This window comes from Choloepus didactylus, chromosome 23 (assembly GCF_015220235.1).
Source record: "Choloepus didactylus isolate mChoDid1 chromosome 23, mChoDid1.pri, whole genome shotgun sequence".
Lineage (NCBI taxonomy): Eukaryota > Metazoa > Chordata > Mammalia > Pilosa > Megalonychidae > Choloepus > Choloepus didactylus.
Window position 1 is genome coordinate 13,647,418 of NC_051329.1, and position 15,339 is coordinate 13,662,756.

At 45.4% G+C, this 15,339-nt stretch overlaps 1 long non-coding RNA gene across 1 annotated transcript; it reads right to left on the minus strand.

The window, feature by feature from the left end:
• Positions 1-444: 444 nt before the first annotated feature.
• LOC119519170 lies at positions 445-14,586 on the minus strand. Its single transcript, XR_005213967.1, has 4 exons — positions 14,509-14,586; positions 8,815-8,966; positions 3,614-3,683; positions 445-1,041 (listed from the first exon to the last, which is right to left on the minus strand). It is a non-coding gene; the product is annotated as an uncharacterized LOC119519170 (long non-coding RNA).
• Positions 14,587-15,339: the final 753 nt, after the last annotated feature.

The following is a 15,339-nucleotide window of genomic DNA, read 5'->3' on the forward strand; positions in this document are numbered from 1 at the left end:
CGACACCCTGACATGGACCTCTAGCTTGCAGAATTGTGAGAGAATAAATTTCTGTTGTGTGAGCCACCCGGTTTATGATAATTTATGACAGCTCTAGGACACGAATACACATTTTTAAAATTTTAACTTGCTCTTTTGCAACTCACATTTATTACCTAATAGTATATCAGACATATAATTTCCATATTTACCTATTTTTCATTAACATAATATTATTGGCTATATATTATTCCATTGTCCTCATGCACCATAATTATATATTATAATGTTTTAGTACTTTTATTATCATTAAAAAAACATAGAGACCAACATGATATCCAGGTACTGGCCACAGAACATTAAAAATATTAACATTTATCATTTGCTACAGAAAGAGTCAAAACAATAATAAATCATGCGCTGAGGGCTGGAACTCAGCCCTGGGCAGCTCTTTGCCATCTCTCTTTAAGAAGGTGAACATATTTTGCATGTCAGCTGGGGCTCCGACTTACTAATTTTGACCTTCTCACCTAACGTTCCCCTGGTGCCCACGTTATTACATCTCTCTATATTCCTTGTAAACAGAATATAGCTGGATTTTGTTTTTATCTCTACTCCAGTTACTACCACCAGGTGACAAACCACCTCAAAACTTAGTGGCTTAAAATAGCAATAATCATTAGTTATGTTCTCAAATCTGAAATTGGGCAGGGCTTGATAGGGAAAGCTCACCTCTGTTCCATGTAGCATCCACTGCAGAAGCTTGACCGGGAGCTGGAGGAGCTGCTTCCGAGATGGTTCACTTACAAGGTTGGCAAGTTAGTGCTGGCTATTGTCTGGGAACTCACCTGGAGTTACCGGCCAGAGCACCCACGTGTGTCCTCTCCGAGTGGCTGCTTGGGCTTCCTCACAGCATGGTGGCCGGGTTCTAAGAGCAAGTGTCCTCTTGGCCATGAGGGAACTGGCAGAAACGATCTCACCTTTTATGTCCTTGCATTGTAAGTCACATGGCATGACTCTGCTCTAGTTTTTAGCCCACTCAAGAGGGTACAAAGACTGGACCTGTCAATAGGAAGAGGGATAAAGGAAAACCATAAGAAGAGCATGTGGAATGGGGAGCATTGTTATGGACATATTTGGAAAATAGAATCTGCTATAATATCTAATTTGACAATCCCTATTTTTTTAACCAGAGAACTTGTTTACATTTGTTCTCTTTACAGTGTGGATTTATTTCTACCATTTCTATTTTGAACTTTTTATTTACAATGCATTTTTCTTTGCTTCTTTTTTTCTTTTTTTTTTTTGGATTTGTGGTAGTTTGGAACTGTATGTATTCCAGTTCTTAAATTTCATCCATTCCTGTGGGTGTGAACCCATTGTAGGTAGGACCTTTTGATGAAGTTACATTGGTTAAGTTGTGGCCCAACCCAATCAGGATGGGTCTTAATCCTATTACTGGAGTCCTTTATAAGAGAATGAAATTCAGACAAAGAGGAGAGAAAGCCATAGGGTAAGCAAAAAGCTGAAATGGAACCCGGAAGGAAAGAAAGAGTCCAGGAGATGCCGCCATATGCCTTGCCATGTGACACAGGAGCCAAGGATCACCAGCAGCCAGCCTCAGAACACCACAATCTCTGGGCAGAAATCACTGCTTTGATGATGCCTTGATTTGGACATTTTCCTGGCCTCAAAACCGTGAGCGAAGAAATTCCCATTGTTTAAGCTGAACCATTTCACAGTATTTGCTTGAGAAGTCTAGGAAACTCAGTCTTCTTTCTTGCCTTCTACTGAATGAACTAAATTTTATTTATTCTTCCCACCACCCCTCCATTATTTGGGAGTTGTGCATTGTTTTACCCTCTTAGTAGCTAACCCTTAAAATGTTCACACCCACATTTGACTGAAGTCTAAAGGTATCAATAATTCTACTTTCCTCCCAAATCCTATAAGAACCTGAAGACATTCTGATCCTGTTTTCCCATTCCAATCCTCTATTTTAGTGTTGTCTATTATATTACCTACATTTAAAATAACCCCCATCAGCTGTTCTTCTTTCTGTTGGCACAGTCGTTAATTATTTCTTTTCTACATTTTCTAAAATAATTTGTATTTTCTAAATAATTACACATATATTTATCAGACTTTGCTCATCTTCCTTTGTGCGTATCACTCCTTCCTCTGTTTGAAGGAGATTCTTTTGTAATTCTTTTAGTGGGTGGTTATGAGTGATAACATTCATCAGTTATGTTTGAAAATATATTTATCTTGCCTTCAGAATTGATATAGCTCAACTGGATTTATAAGTTTAATATGGCAATTATTTTTTCTATTATCCTCTGGTTTTTTCTGTTCCTGTTGGGAAGTCTGCTTTCAGTGTAAATTTTATTATTCAATTTGCACTTCAATATATATTTACACCTCAAGGCTTGGTAAAAAAGAGGGACTACCCTTTGTAGGTTGTTTTTGTTTGTTGATTACTTTTAAGATGTTCTCTTTGTCTCTGCAGTTTTCATTATGTGCCTAAGCATGTAATTATTATTATAAATAATATGATAAAATCCTGATTGTGTTGACTCATATCTATCCTCAGTTCTAGAAAATTTCAACACTCATATCTTTGAATACTTTCTCTTTGATTTCTCTTTCTAGAAATTCTTTGTCATCTAAGTTTTCCCATTCCATTCTCCATTATTTTTAAATTCTCTTTCATACTTTCCATCTTTTTGTCTCTCTGTGCTATATTTCAGGTTATTCCCACAGTTGTATTTTCCAGTTTACTGGTTTTCTCTTTAGCTGTGTCTAATCTGCATATTACCCAGCAACTGATTTTTTTAATTAAGTAGGATATTTTGCATGCCTCTAGGTTCTACTTTATTCTTTATGCAATCTATTTGTTTTTTTATTGTATCCTTTTAATGTGGTTTATATTCCTTCTTTTATTCATCAATAATTTAAACACATCTTTTACATCTTTCATGTTGTCTTATGATATCAAATTATTGGCATGTTAGTCTTTCCATTTATTTTGCCTGCTGACTCAATTTCTAAGTGGCTCATTTCCAGTGTAGTTTGTCATTGTGTGCATGTGTGCAAGTATGCATGCACATGTGTGCTCACGTGTGTGAACTCATCTTCATTTGGAACTTTATTTCCTGTGCCCATCCACCGAGGTTCATGTACATGTCTTTTATAGGGTAGATTTGCATTTGATTTTTCCCTAGTGCAATTATGGTGATTCCACATACAAGTTAAATGCACCTATATTTGTATTTAAAATTAGCATTGTACCATACAAAGATGAATGGTAAAATTTATGGTAGTGGTTTCAAATTTTAATTTTTCATTACTTAGAATGGCATTAAATAGCAAATAAAAAACACCATGACAAGTTAAGAACAAAACCAGGGAAGAAAGAAAAAAAAAACTATAATTTAGCACCTTTAAGACACTTTTTTCTCTGCTTTTTGAACAGGGAGCCCCGCATTTTCATCTTTCACTGGGCCCCACAAATAATATAAGGTGGCCCTGCACCTGGATATTTCCCTGACTTTCAAGTTCATTTACATATTTTATTAAACTGTTGCTGTTTTTACTAAGAATTCTATGTGTTTTTCATCAGTGTTTGACTCACCCTTCCTTTCTGCCTCTGTCTCGTGCTCCTTCTGACTCCCCTGAGCGTCTCCAAGCTGTCAGGTTGAGGTCTGAAAATAAAACCCAGATAGGAACTGGGCAGAGGCCCGATCTAACCCATGTCCCCAAGAAACACAGATGTGGTCCTCAGCTGAGGAGTCTCTATCTCACCGTCAGAACTAGAGCCCATTCCTTCCCGGGCCTCTGGGGCCCCTTCCCCTCCTCCTGCCTCTCTCTCTCAGACCCTCTTCTTTTCCACACTTCCCTGCACCCCCAAATCCAAGGGGATAATTGGAGGCAGATGGAAGAGAGGGACCAGGAGGTATGGAGCCCCAGTATGGAACTGGGATCACGGTTTCCTTGAAACTCAGCAGTGATTGTGTGCCCCACATGGTGAGGCAATGTGCTTTCCAAATAAACACACAGAAAGCCTTGGAAAGACCAAGGGGGAATGTCTAGGCAAAAGCCCCCAGAAAAAATTCAGGGGCCGGAACTGGATTTTCTCCAGCTCAGAGCCCCTTTCACTAGACCCCAGATGGTCTCCAGACACACAAGGCCAGTTCCTAAGAACTGAGTTGTGCCCTAGCTCCAGGGAACCAATAACATATGCACCTGGAAAACTCATATACAGTGCCAGATTAATATATCTAATGAAGGAAGCAGAAGGAATAGGCTATGGCCAAGTTTTCCCTTTCCTGGCCTTCCTTCTTGGTTGTGTGCTGTCCATATCCATCTACCCTTAATACCCAAATCCTGCCCATGGAGTCCTGATTCTGGAACATTCTAGCATTGGGCCAGGTACTTGTCCCTTGGACACGGAGGATAGTGCATCAGGAAGGCTGCCGAGAACCAAAGGAACCACCCCGAGGGGAAGCCCTGACCGCCCACACTGAGTTCTCAGATTTCATCCCTCACAGCCTAAATTAAAACTATATACTATACTTGTCAGTGGCTCTGGGGCAGTGATCAGCACTTCCTAGACCTCCCAGGTCCCTGCCTCGGCCTGCAGTCTGTTACTTCCCAGGCTGGACAGGGTCTAGGGGGCTGTACGGAGCTAGGCAAAGAAGAAACATGAGTTTTGGAATCAGACCAACCGGAGTCCAAATCCCAAATTTACCCTCTTGCTAGTTAATGTTTGGAGTTGGGTGATTTCATCTCTCCGAGCCTCAGTTTTCTCATCTACAAAATGGGGTAACCACACCCTTTACCTCAAAGAGTTGTCGGAGAGTTTGAGTAAGAAGCTTCGCAATGTGAACAAGCTTTAGGAACAATGTCTAGCACATGGTAGGCATTAAACAAATATGGCTTGAATGAATGAATGAACTAATATGAGCAAATGAATGAATAAACTAGTCTCAATGAACAAATGAACTAATGAACAAATGAACTAATATGGATGAATGAATGAATGAATTAAAAAATATGAATGAACTTGCAATGAAAGTTACCCCAGCAACCCCCTTTGTCCATCTCCTTTGCCACCCTCCTAATCCAAACTAGAGAGACAGCGTAGCCTAAGGCTTCAGAGAGTGGAATTTGGGGCTAGGTTTGTCGGGGCCCTGATAATTCCTAGGTGTGTGACTCTGAGACTCCATTTTCTTCTCTGTGAAATGGGTTGTAACAAGAGCCCTTAATGTAACCTGCAAGGTTTGGCCTCTCCAGTCCTCTGCAGGCATAACCACAACTGGAACCACTCCCCCCGCTGCTGTGCAGCCCCTGACCTCCTCTCTCCCCTCCCAGCCTCTGTTCATAGCCTGCTGCTGCTGCCACAAGGACTTTGCACATGCGGTCCCTCTGCCACCTCCTCTTGGCTTGTTAATTCCAACTCTAACGTCACCCCCATGGGGCAACCTTCTCTGGTGACAGACTAACGCGTCCCCAGTTACTTACACATATAGCCCCACACACCTGCCCTTCACAGCACTTGCCGTTTGTGCGGCTTTGCATCTAATGGAGGGGTTACTTGATTAAGGTCAATCTCTGTTACAGGCTGAATTGTGTCCCCCCAAAAAGCTACTCAAGTCCTGGCCCCTGGTTCCGTGACTGTCCTTAAGTGGGTTTAGGGTCTTTAAAGATGTGATTAGTTAGGATGAGGCCAACCTGGTCCAGCGTGGGCCCTACTCCAAGAAGACTGTTCCCCCTCCAAGAGGATGGAAGTTTGGACACAGATACAGGAGAAGGAAGACGGCCACGCAAAGGCAGTGGCAGGGATTGAAGTGCTGCAGCTGCCAGCCACGGAATGCCAAGGACTGCGAGGAAGATGCAAGGAGGATTTGCCCCTAGCGCCTTCCGACGGGGCCTGACCCCGATGATACCTTGATTTTGGACTTCCGGCCTCCAGAAGGATGAGACAATAAACTTCTGTTGTTTTAAAGCCACCTGGTTTGTGGTCATTTGTTACAGTGGTCCCAGTAAGCTAAGTCACCCCATTACTGGATGGACAGCACCATGAGAACATTCCTTTCCACATTGCTCTCCCCTCCACTCAGCCTGGCCCTGCTCGTCACCGCCACCCCTGCGTTTCTTTGTCTGAGGGCTTTCTCCAGCTCCAACGCCTATCTACCTGCCCCCATGGAAGGACAGAGGCACACGATAATTAACCAGGAACATCCTCAACCAACAATGGTGGGGAGCTGGTGGACAAATACCCAGCTCTCTCGCCCCTTGGGTGGGCAAACGCTGAGGATCATGTCCTCCGTGGGTTCCCAGACTTCCGCAGGGGGATAAAGCTCTGCTCAGCCACGGTGGGAGCTGGTTGTCTGCCTTTCCTTCCTTGTCTTACTTCCCTACCACCCTACCTGTGCTTTGGTCACTTCCCATACACTTGTACTTCAATCTTGTCTCAGGGTCTATTTCTGGGGGAACCTAGACTAAGAAGACATCATTTCCCAAGAACCTAGCATGGGGGCCAACACACAGTTGGCACTCCATAAAAATATTTCTTAAGTGAATGAGTGAATGAATGAATGAATGCAGGCATGCAAGGAAAACTTCCAGGGATAACAACTCCTTGGCGTCTGGTTGGGCCCATAGAAGTCTTTCAGGGAAATTTACTATCCCTCGGTTTCCCCATTTATAAAATCACCAGCAAAGGAGCTGGGGGTAGGGAAAGTTGGCCTAGGAGGTCTCTAATCAAGTACTTCTCAGTAGGAGTGATTTTGCCCTGCAGGGAGACATTTGGCAATTTTTTGAGACATTTTTGGGTGTTATGACTGGGAGTGGTATGTGTGCTACTGGCTTCTAGAGGGTAGAGGCCAGGCACACTGCTAAATGCAAAATACACAGGATGCCCCCACCACACGCACACACACACACACACACACACACAACAAAGAATTATCCAGCCCAGAATGTCAATAGCACCAGACTGAGAAACTAGGTCTACTATCTTTTAAAAATCTGTGATTCTAAGATGGAATAAAAATCCTTGAATCCAGAGAGGTGTGGTTCTCTGCTCTGGCTTCTAACAAGTCCCATTCCTGCAGTTTATCTGTCCGAAGATGTACACTTTTCACATCTTTTTATCTTTGAAATCAGGATGTATCTAACAAGCAATGGTGCATCGTAGTTTAATTGGCAGAGGTTTTACTTCCTTTTTCTTAGGTTAATAAAATAAGGGTGCATTCCATCTTAGATTTGATAGCACATGGTACTTCATTTACCCTACTGGGTTTGTAGTTCACTGGACACTAGAGAGAGCTATGCAGCTCCAGGGACACTTGAGATGGTGTCAAAGACTTGCAAATAAGAATCTACACTTTACCAGCCTGCTTTACCCATGGAAAGTGTGCTGACCAGTATATCAAACTAGTAGCCTTAATTTTATTTTCTCTGACCTGAACTCTTATTTTTCTCTCTCCACACTCACAGGCAAAGCTATTCTTCACTTACACCTTCAACATTCTCACACCTGAGACACTATCCTGCAGGTGCCCCCCAAACTTCCACCCTCTAAGAAGGTTGGTCTAAGAAGCCATGACCCACTCCAATTCACTGAAAGGGTCTCCCAACGAAGCCCACGTCTCCAAATACTCCATGCAGCGCTGAGACACTGCTTCTCCAAGGAGAAGCCACTTGTGTGTGGCTCTCCAGTGGGGGAGACCATGACACACCCTCACGATGATGCAATCTAGGGTCGAGCAGATGTTGATGGTTCCCCAACAAACACAGTTTATTACTCTGGTTCTCTTGAAGTTAATAGTCCCTCGAGAGGCCATTAAATTCATCCTCCTGGTCCCAGGAAAGGAACCTTCTAGTTACTTATCCTTCATCATTCAGCTCAGGTCTCAACTCCTCTCTGAAACCCCCAGACTGAGTTACCTACCCCTCCCTGTGTTCCCGCCGCCCCCGGATTTACCTGGACCATGACACTCATCACAGAGAATTATAATTCTCCCTTTATTTGCCTCATTGGGCCAATGGTTCTAAAACTTGAGCTGTGGAGGGCTTGCTAGGACACAGATTCTTGGCTGGACCCCCAAAGATTTCTGATTCAAAGCTTCTGGGGTGGAGATGAGAATCTACGTTTCAAACAAGTTCCCAGGTGATGTTGTTGCTGCTTGTTCGGGGACCACATTTGAGAACCACTGACCTAGACCATGATTTCCTCAACTTCAGAGATTTTTCTCCTTTTAAGTTTCTAGATTCTTGGCACATAGTGGGCAGTTGACAAATTTGCTAAATAAATTGAATCAGGTATTAATTAAATGTCTCCTCTGTGCTAAGCATGGCTCTTAACTTTATAAAAGGAAGCATAATAGGGGTGAGAACATATGTTCTGTTCTGTAGGAGGTTCCAACCCAATCAAGTTTCTAATAAAGATATCATCCACTTTTTGCTCCCCAGTATCTTTACTTGGCACTTAATACACATTGACTCTTTTAATCTGTCCTCACCAAACTCAGTGACATATGCTTTATTATCCCTGTTTTGCAAAGAAGATAGTATAGTCTTTGAAAGTCTCTAATTCCCAATGTGAATTTCCTCACCCCTGTGGTCCCTGGGATGTGACAGAAGACATTTAATTAAAGCCATGTAGTAAATAGAATACATTTTCCTAGAGGTTCAGTTTTGCTGAAGGATTTGGGAAAGGGAGAAAATGTTTCAGTACACGCATATAAGCAAACGTGGAATTCTGGTTTTCCATGCTGACTACCACAAAACATTTTTTACCACAAAATGCAATACTTCAAGGGCATTTACCATTGTGTTCTCAGAAATTTCTGGTAGTAAAATTCTCTCTCCTCCAATTCTGGCTGTACTTGAGTGAAGTTGCTTGCCCCAGGTGGAATTTGTTCCTGCTCCATCCTTGCTGCTTGGGATGTTGATGTGATGTCTAGAGCTGTGGCAGCCACCTTGAGATTGTGAGAGGAAAAACATGAAAATAAAAGCTAACGTGCTAAGAACAGCTGAGATTAGGGACTTTAAGGCTATTGTTAAGCTTCTGTACCAACCTGCTTACCCTGGTCTTATCTTAGTTAACAATAAATATCCCTTTAGTTTAAGCCATTAGTTGCAGCCAAAAGGATTCCTACCTGATAGATAATCCCACTGTCCACATTTCCAACACATGCAGAGCTTTGTTTTTCTAGACAGACAATGCTTTAGAAGGTATCAAACTAATGTAACCAACCAGCCTGTTCACTCTCCTTCTGAGCCCAAACTTTGATTGTCTAAGAAATCTACATTTCAGATCATGAATTTCTTCATGTTCCCTCACCCTCTCAATAAATATCTATTGAGTACTCTAGGTGCCAGGCATTCTTCTAGGCATTGGGGTGTGGCAAGGAACAAAAGACACAGAGTCCCTGTCCTCATAAAGAGTGGTGGGAGGCAGAAAATAAAATACCCCAAAACAAAACACAGAAATATGACAGATGGTGACTGGTGCTACAGAGAAGAGGAGGGAAAACAAGTTTGAGAGTAATGGTGGGCGGAGTTGCTATTTTATATATGTTGCTCAAGAAGATCTCTCTGATAAAGTCACATTTGAGAAGAAACCAAGGGGGTGGCAGGAGGGGGCGGGTGGAGAATGATCTGAAGAAGGGGAGTGCCAGATGCAAGTGCAAAAGCCTGAGGTGGGAGCTTGCTTATTTTCTAGGTCCAGCAAGCAAGCAAGGAGGCAGCTGTGGCTGGAGGAGAGCGGGTGAGGGGGGAATGTGATGGGAGATCAACTTGTGGGTGCAGTGAGGGGTCTGCAAGTCATGGTAAGCAATTTCTCTGCAGACTCGGGAGCTCCATCGCACAGTCTCCTCCAGTTCCTAATTCCTCTTGCTCTCATTTTATCTCAGCCCTGCCCCAAGTCCACTTTCCTTGCTTCATTCTGTGCCAATCCTTGCACGGTGCCTGGCATGTAATCGGCACTCAGGGGGTATTTGTTGAATATAGGAATAAACACCCTTGCTCTGTCCAAGATCGATCAATGAATGGAAATCCACTCTCTGATCTGTGACCTTGAGAAAGTGACCCCACCTCTCTCAGTTTCCTTACCTGTAAAATGGGGTTCATTGCAATATTATTCTGTAGGGTTGTCGTGAGAATAAAGAGACGTAATACTAAAACCAACAGGTAACACTCTAAATACCCAAACCCGGTGAAGTGGGTCATCTTATCTTCCCCATTTTCCAGACAAGGAAACCAGAGCACAGAGTGCTCAAGCTGTTTGCCCAAGGTCCAGAGCTACTAAATAACAGAGGCAGAATGCAATCAGACAGGCTCCGGGGCAGCTTTAACTGTCGACTACAGAGATGGTGCACGTGAACAAAGGGAGAGCTTTGTACGCACCCAGCAGATGGGAGCAGTGGCCGGGGCTGTGGTACTTGCCGTTTGTCTGTGTTCTTTTCACTGCTGGCATCAGCAGAGTGCCCGGCTGCCCCAGGTGATTGACGCCTCCCTAACAGGATCGGTGAAATAGATACCAGGTTAGAGTGCAGAACAAAGCAAGCAGAGGGGGTGCTGCCCATCTTGTGCTGTATCTTTATATACCTCCAGAGGGGCCCGGTGTGGAGACAGAGGATGGAGATGGAGTGAGGCAGAAGAGACAAGTACCCTTACCCTCCCTCCCCTAGCCCCCAAGCCTGGCGGACTGCACGCCCCCGGCTGAGGAATCACATAACCCTGGCAGCTGTCCAGAGCAGAAGAGCCCACACCTGTTTGCAATGTAATTTAGCTATTATCAGCCTTCGCATCCAGTTGAAATTCAATGACTGAAGAATGGAGGACAATTGGGGGGGGGGGGTTTACATGAAGGCGGGGAAGAAGTTGGAGAGGTAAGATGATCAAATGTCCTAAATTGCCTCCACTTTAATGCCTTATATAAAAATTTCCTGTAATGCATGTTACCATAAATAAGGGATGGCTGAGCAAGCCCTGAGCAAGACGGCTTTCTAGCTCAGCTCTCCCAGCGGGAACGTGTGGAGCCAGCCTGGTTACGTCCCACCTTTCACTTAATCTCATTGTAAAAAGCCTGGCTCCCCAGGCCGGGATTTACAGGGCTGAGTACAGCCACATCATGTTCTCCCCGGTAGCATTTGGGATTCACCACAAAGGGGAGGGCTGCCTTCCCACCAGGCCCCGTCTCTGCTTACAGAGAGGGTTGGGGAGGGTCTCGTGACCCCTGGGATTCTATCTAGTACCCCCCCCCCCAGCCCAATCCAAATTGACCTGTCGGGGCTGGCGGAGACCAACAGCAAGAGCCCCAATCCTGGCCCCAAGGAACACTGCCAGATATTGGGGTCACTGGGGCATACCTTGACAGTTCTTAAGGGAAAGTGTTCAGGATGCACCTGCACAATTGGTCCCAGGTCCCCCTGAGGGAGGGATGGAAGAGGCGATTTCTTTGTTGATAAGATTCAGACTCGACTGTACATTTATCTTGTGCCCGCTGAAGACCGAAGAACTGCCCCAGGCCCAGGGAGCAGCTCGGGATAGTGAAGCTGGTGGCCGGGGAGAGAGGGAGAGAGGGAAGGGCCGACTCTTTTTAAGTTTGCAGCATGTACTTTGCTAAACTTCTGGCATTATTCGATTTTCACCATCCGGAGACCCAGATACTGTTATTACCATTTTACAGATAAGAATAATGAGAGAATTTAAGGAGCTTGCCCAAGATCACACTTTTCATGACTTTGATTGAATTTTCAGGCCAACCCTGGGATGTACATCCTGTAATCCCTATTTTGGGGGCAAAGAAGCAAAGGTGAAGAGATACAAAATGCATTCACGCATTCCACAGCCACCGAGTAAGGGCCTCCCACGGCTAAGCAGTGTTCTGGGTGGTATGGGGAGATCAGCCAACACAACAGAGCAGCTCTTTTGCCCCAGGAGCATGTTTTCTACCTAAAGTTTCTCTTGGAAAGGATTTGAACACAGGGCTCTTCTCCGAAAGTGTCTTGACAACACTAACTTGGGAACAGGGAAACAAGTAAGGCTTAAGGGAAAGCTGTAACACATGTCTTCATATTGGATGCTGAGACAGAATTTGGGGTGCAAGATATTTATTTGGGATCAACAGGACAGAGGAAGAAGTTGAACAGGGCTCTGGCCTGAGAGAGCCTTGGCCAACCCAGGGAAATCTCTGCAGCAAGCATTGCCAGTCACAGTGCCCCATGTTGGAGCAAAATGCTTGGGCACCTGTCCTCCTCCTTGCTCAGTCACAGGACGTGGGCCACTGCGGGAGGCACGGCCTTGGGCAAAGCAGCCCTTCACTGCTGAGACAGACCTTGAAGGAGCTGGCGGCTGGAGCCAGCTGCGGAGGGCATTCCCTGCAGCTGGAAGTCCTTCCTTGAAGGGGGATGTGAGCAGCACAAGGAAATATATGTATATATTTCCAGGTTTTATTACTTGCAAGCCTTATTTGTGTGGATCAGGATCCTGACTCTGTCAAGCAAAGCCCCTGGTTACAAGCCATGGAAGTCAACCCTGGATGATTTAACCAGGAAGAGGGTTTATTCGATGAGCCCCAAATTGTTGGCATGGCTAGAGAATCAGCTTGGTGGCTAACCAAATGGGCGAGGCTCTAAGTCAAACCACAGACTGACCTGCTGGGGACAGTGCTGTCCCTGGCACTAAGCACTGGAGCTGCAGTTGGGCGGCTGCCCTTTTGCCTTGGGAATTCCACCCTGCAGCAACTGGTAGAGCCCAGAAGCAGAAGGGGAGAGTGAACGGAACACCATGGTTCCTTAACTTGCACCTTTTGCGCCCATTCAACGTTTATCCTGGGTGCATGGGATTGGACATCCCCGGGTCACCTGTGCACACCCTGCTGGCAAGCGATGCTGGAAAAGCAAGAATCTGGCATTCCGCCTCTGTAGAGGGACGTGTTCTCTGCCCCCTGAGAGTCATCAAGTGGGGGGCTCCGTGAACACTGGGAGGAGATTCAGAGGCCAAGCAGACAGAAAGGATGCCGACTGCCCACTCTACAGATGGGCAAGCAAAGTGAAGTTCAGAAATGAACTGGGGGTCATGACAGCTCAGAGGGGGCTCTGATCATCCCTACCCTGCATGACACTTTCCTGCCTGAGCCCTGGGATACTGTTCTGCAGTCAGCACTCCTCTCAAGGGTAGCAACCGTAAAATCCAAGCTTCGTGACAGGGGACATGGATTTACTAGAGACAGACGGAAGGATGAACAGCATTTCTTTTCCTGCAGAACAAGTTGTGAGCAGAAGAGCCCAGCAAGCCAGCAGCAGGAGGACTCACTGCAGAGCACGGGCAGAAATTTGGGGGGTGGGGGGCAGATTGAGTGCATGTATCCCTCTACCCACTCATCATTACCCATTTACTTATTTACAATAAATATGAATGTATGTATGTATTTACCATATTTACTGAGCCCTGTCGCTGCACCAGGCACTGGCCGAGACACAGGGAATGCACAGAGCTTGCCCCACTATGCTCTTAGCCCAGGAGGTTTTAGTGGCTGCTATTTGTCATGACCCTTTTCTGGCAGCATGGGGACACAGCTAAGGGTCTGCACTTTGCCGTCACAATGCCTGAGTTCACAGCCCCAACTCTGCTAATTTCTAGATGGGTTTGCTTCTGTGAGCCTCTGTTTCCCCAGATGTAAAATATAAAACAAGATGAATGACACTGCCCACCTCCCAGGGTTAATACGAGGACTGAATGAGACAGAAGAAAGCAGCAGGCCTGTTCCATATATATTGGCTATTGTCATCATCAGCTGGGGGAGGGGCCGGTGTCACCCATTCCTGGCTTCCTGATTCTCACCCTATGGTTCCTATTTCACATACTTGCCAAGGACATGCCTCATTACTGTCACCTGGGGGTAATTATGCTAAAAAATGTTATAAGATAGCAATAACAATAAAAGCAGCTATAATTATGGAGCATCTTGTAGCTATCAGCCCCAAGCTACACTTTGCTTATACTCCTGCAACTCAAAATATGGTCCTGGGGCTGGCAGCCTTGGTATCGCCAGGGAGCTGCTTAGAAATGCAGATACTCAGGCTCCCCTTCGGACCACTCTCCCCTAATCCCCTGCAGAATTTCCGCTCCCTGGGAATTCAGGCAAAGTCAACAGGTGAGGGAAGCCCTCTTACAAAGAGATCCAAGGACTGGCTATGGGAGCATGGGAAGCCCAAGGGGGAGAGCACAGAAAACGGGCAGGTGTGTGTGGGGGTGTGTGAGGGGCAAAGCCCCGATGTCCTGCACTTCAGAGAGCCAGATCTCCCACCAGTAAGAAAACCAGAGGATGAGGATGGAGCTTACAGGGGCCACTGAACTATGAAAAGGGAATTCAGTCCATTTTGGCTGCAATTAACTATTTGCACTATCAAGTGACTTGTATTATCAAAAACAGAATTATAAAAATTGTTAGTGACTCCAGAGTGGCAGACTCAGAGTTATATAACCACTTTTGTAATAAAGATCTCTCCGCACCTCTAAGTGGGCTTTGTTGCTGCAAACTGGACATAAGGAGGTGCACTTGGCTCAGCTGCTCCAGGCAGACGACCAGGGCTTCGCTCACAGCTAGGTCCCCAGGACTCAGGGCAAATGCCCATGCCTAATAGGTGCTCGAGAAGGATCTGTTTGAAAGAATGGATAAGTGTTTCATCCAGCTGACAAAAACCAAGCTAAACATCTCCTAGAAGTACTGCTTAGCATGCAAGGCCAGACTCGAGTCAGCAAGTTTCAGGACAATTAAAATAATTTACGGCAGCTGTACACAACTACCGATCGTGAACAATGACCACAAAAAAGGGCAGGCCCCCTCAGCTCAAACATGCACATGCACACAGGCATATGCTCCACACGCATAGAATTTTTTCCCTTGTATGTAGTGCCAGTTCCACATTATGCCTGTATTATTAAAACAATAGCAAACCAAGTATTGACAAGTATGTGTCCTAAGTTACTGATGAGTTCATATTATAAAGACGTGCATAGTTGAAGAGAAGCTAGTAGGCAAACCTTTAGGGGCACCCCCGAACCACCTCTTTCCTCCACGTGGAAAAATCTGCCTGAAGCTAGACACATCTTCCCAATCCCCAACCGGCTTCATTAGTCTTCAGAGATCAGAGACCTGCCCTTTGAGAAAAACCAGGCTGGCCTGAGCGTGGGAGGCTCTACGGGGCCTCACTGGGAGGCTCTCATCCCAAGAGGGCAGGGCTGCCCTTTTCAACCATCCCTTCCTTTCCAGTGCCTGAAGTACACACAGTTGACTTCCTTTCCAGAATCCTGTTTCTCCGATGGCTCAAAGAGGGGCATCCT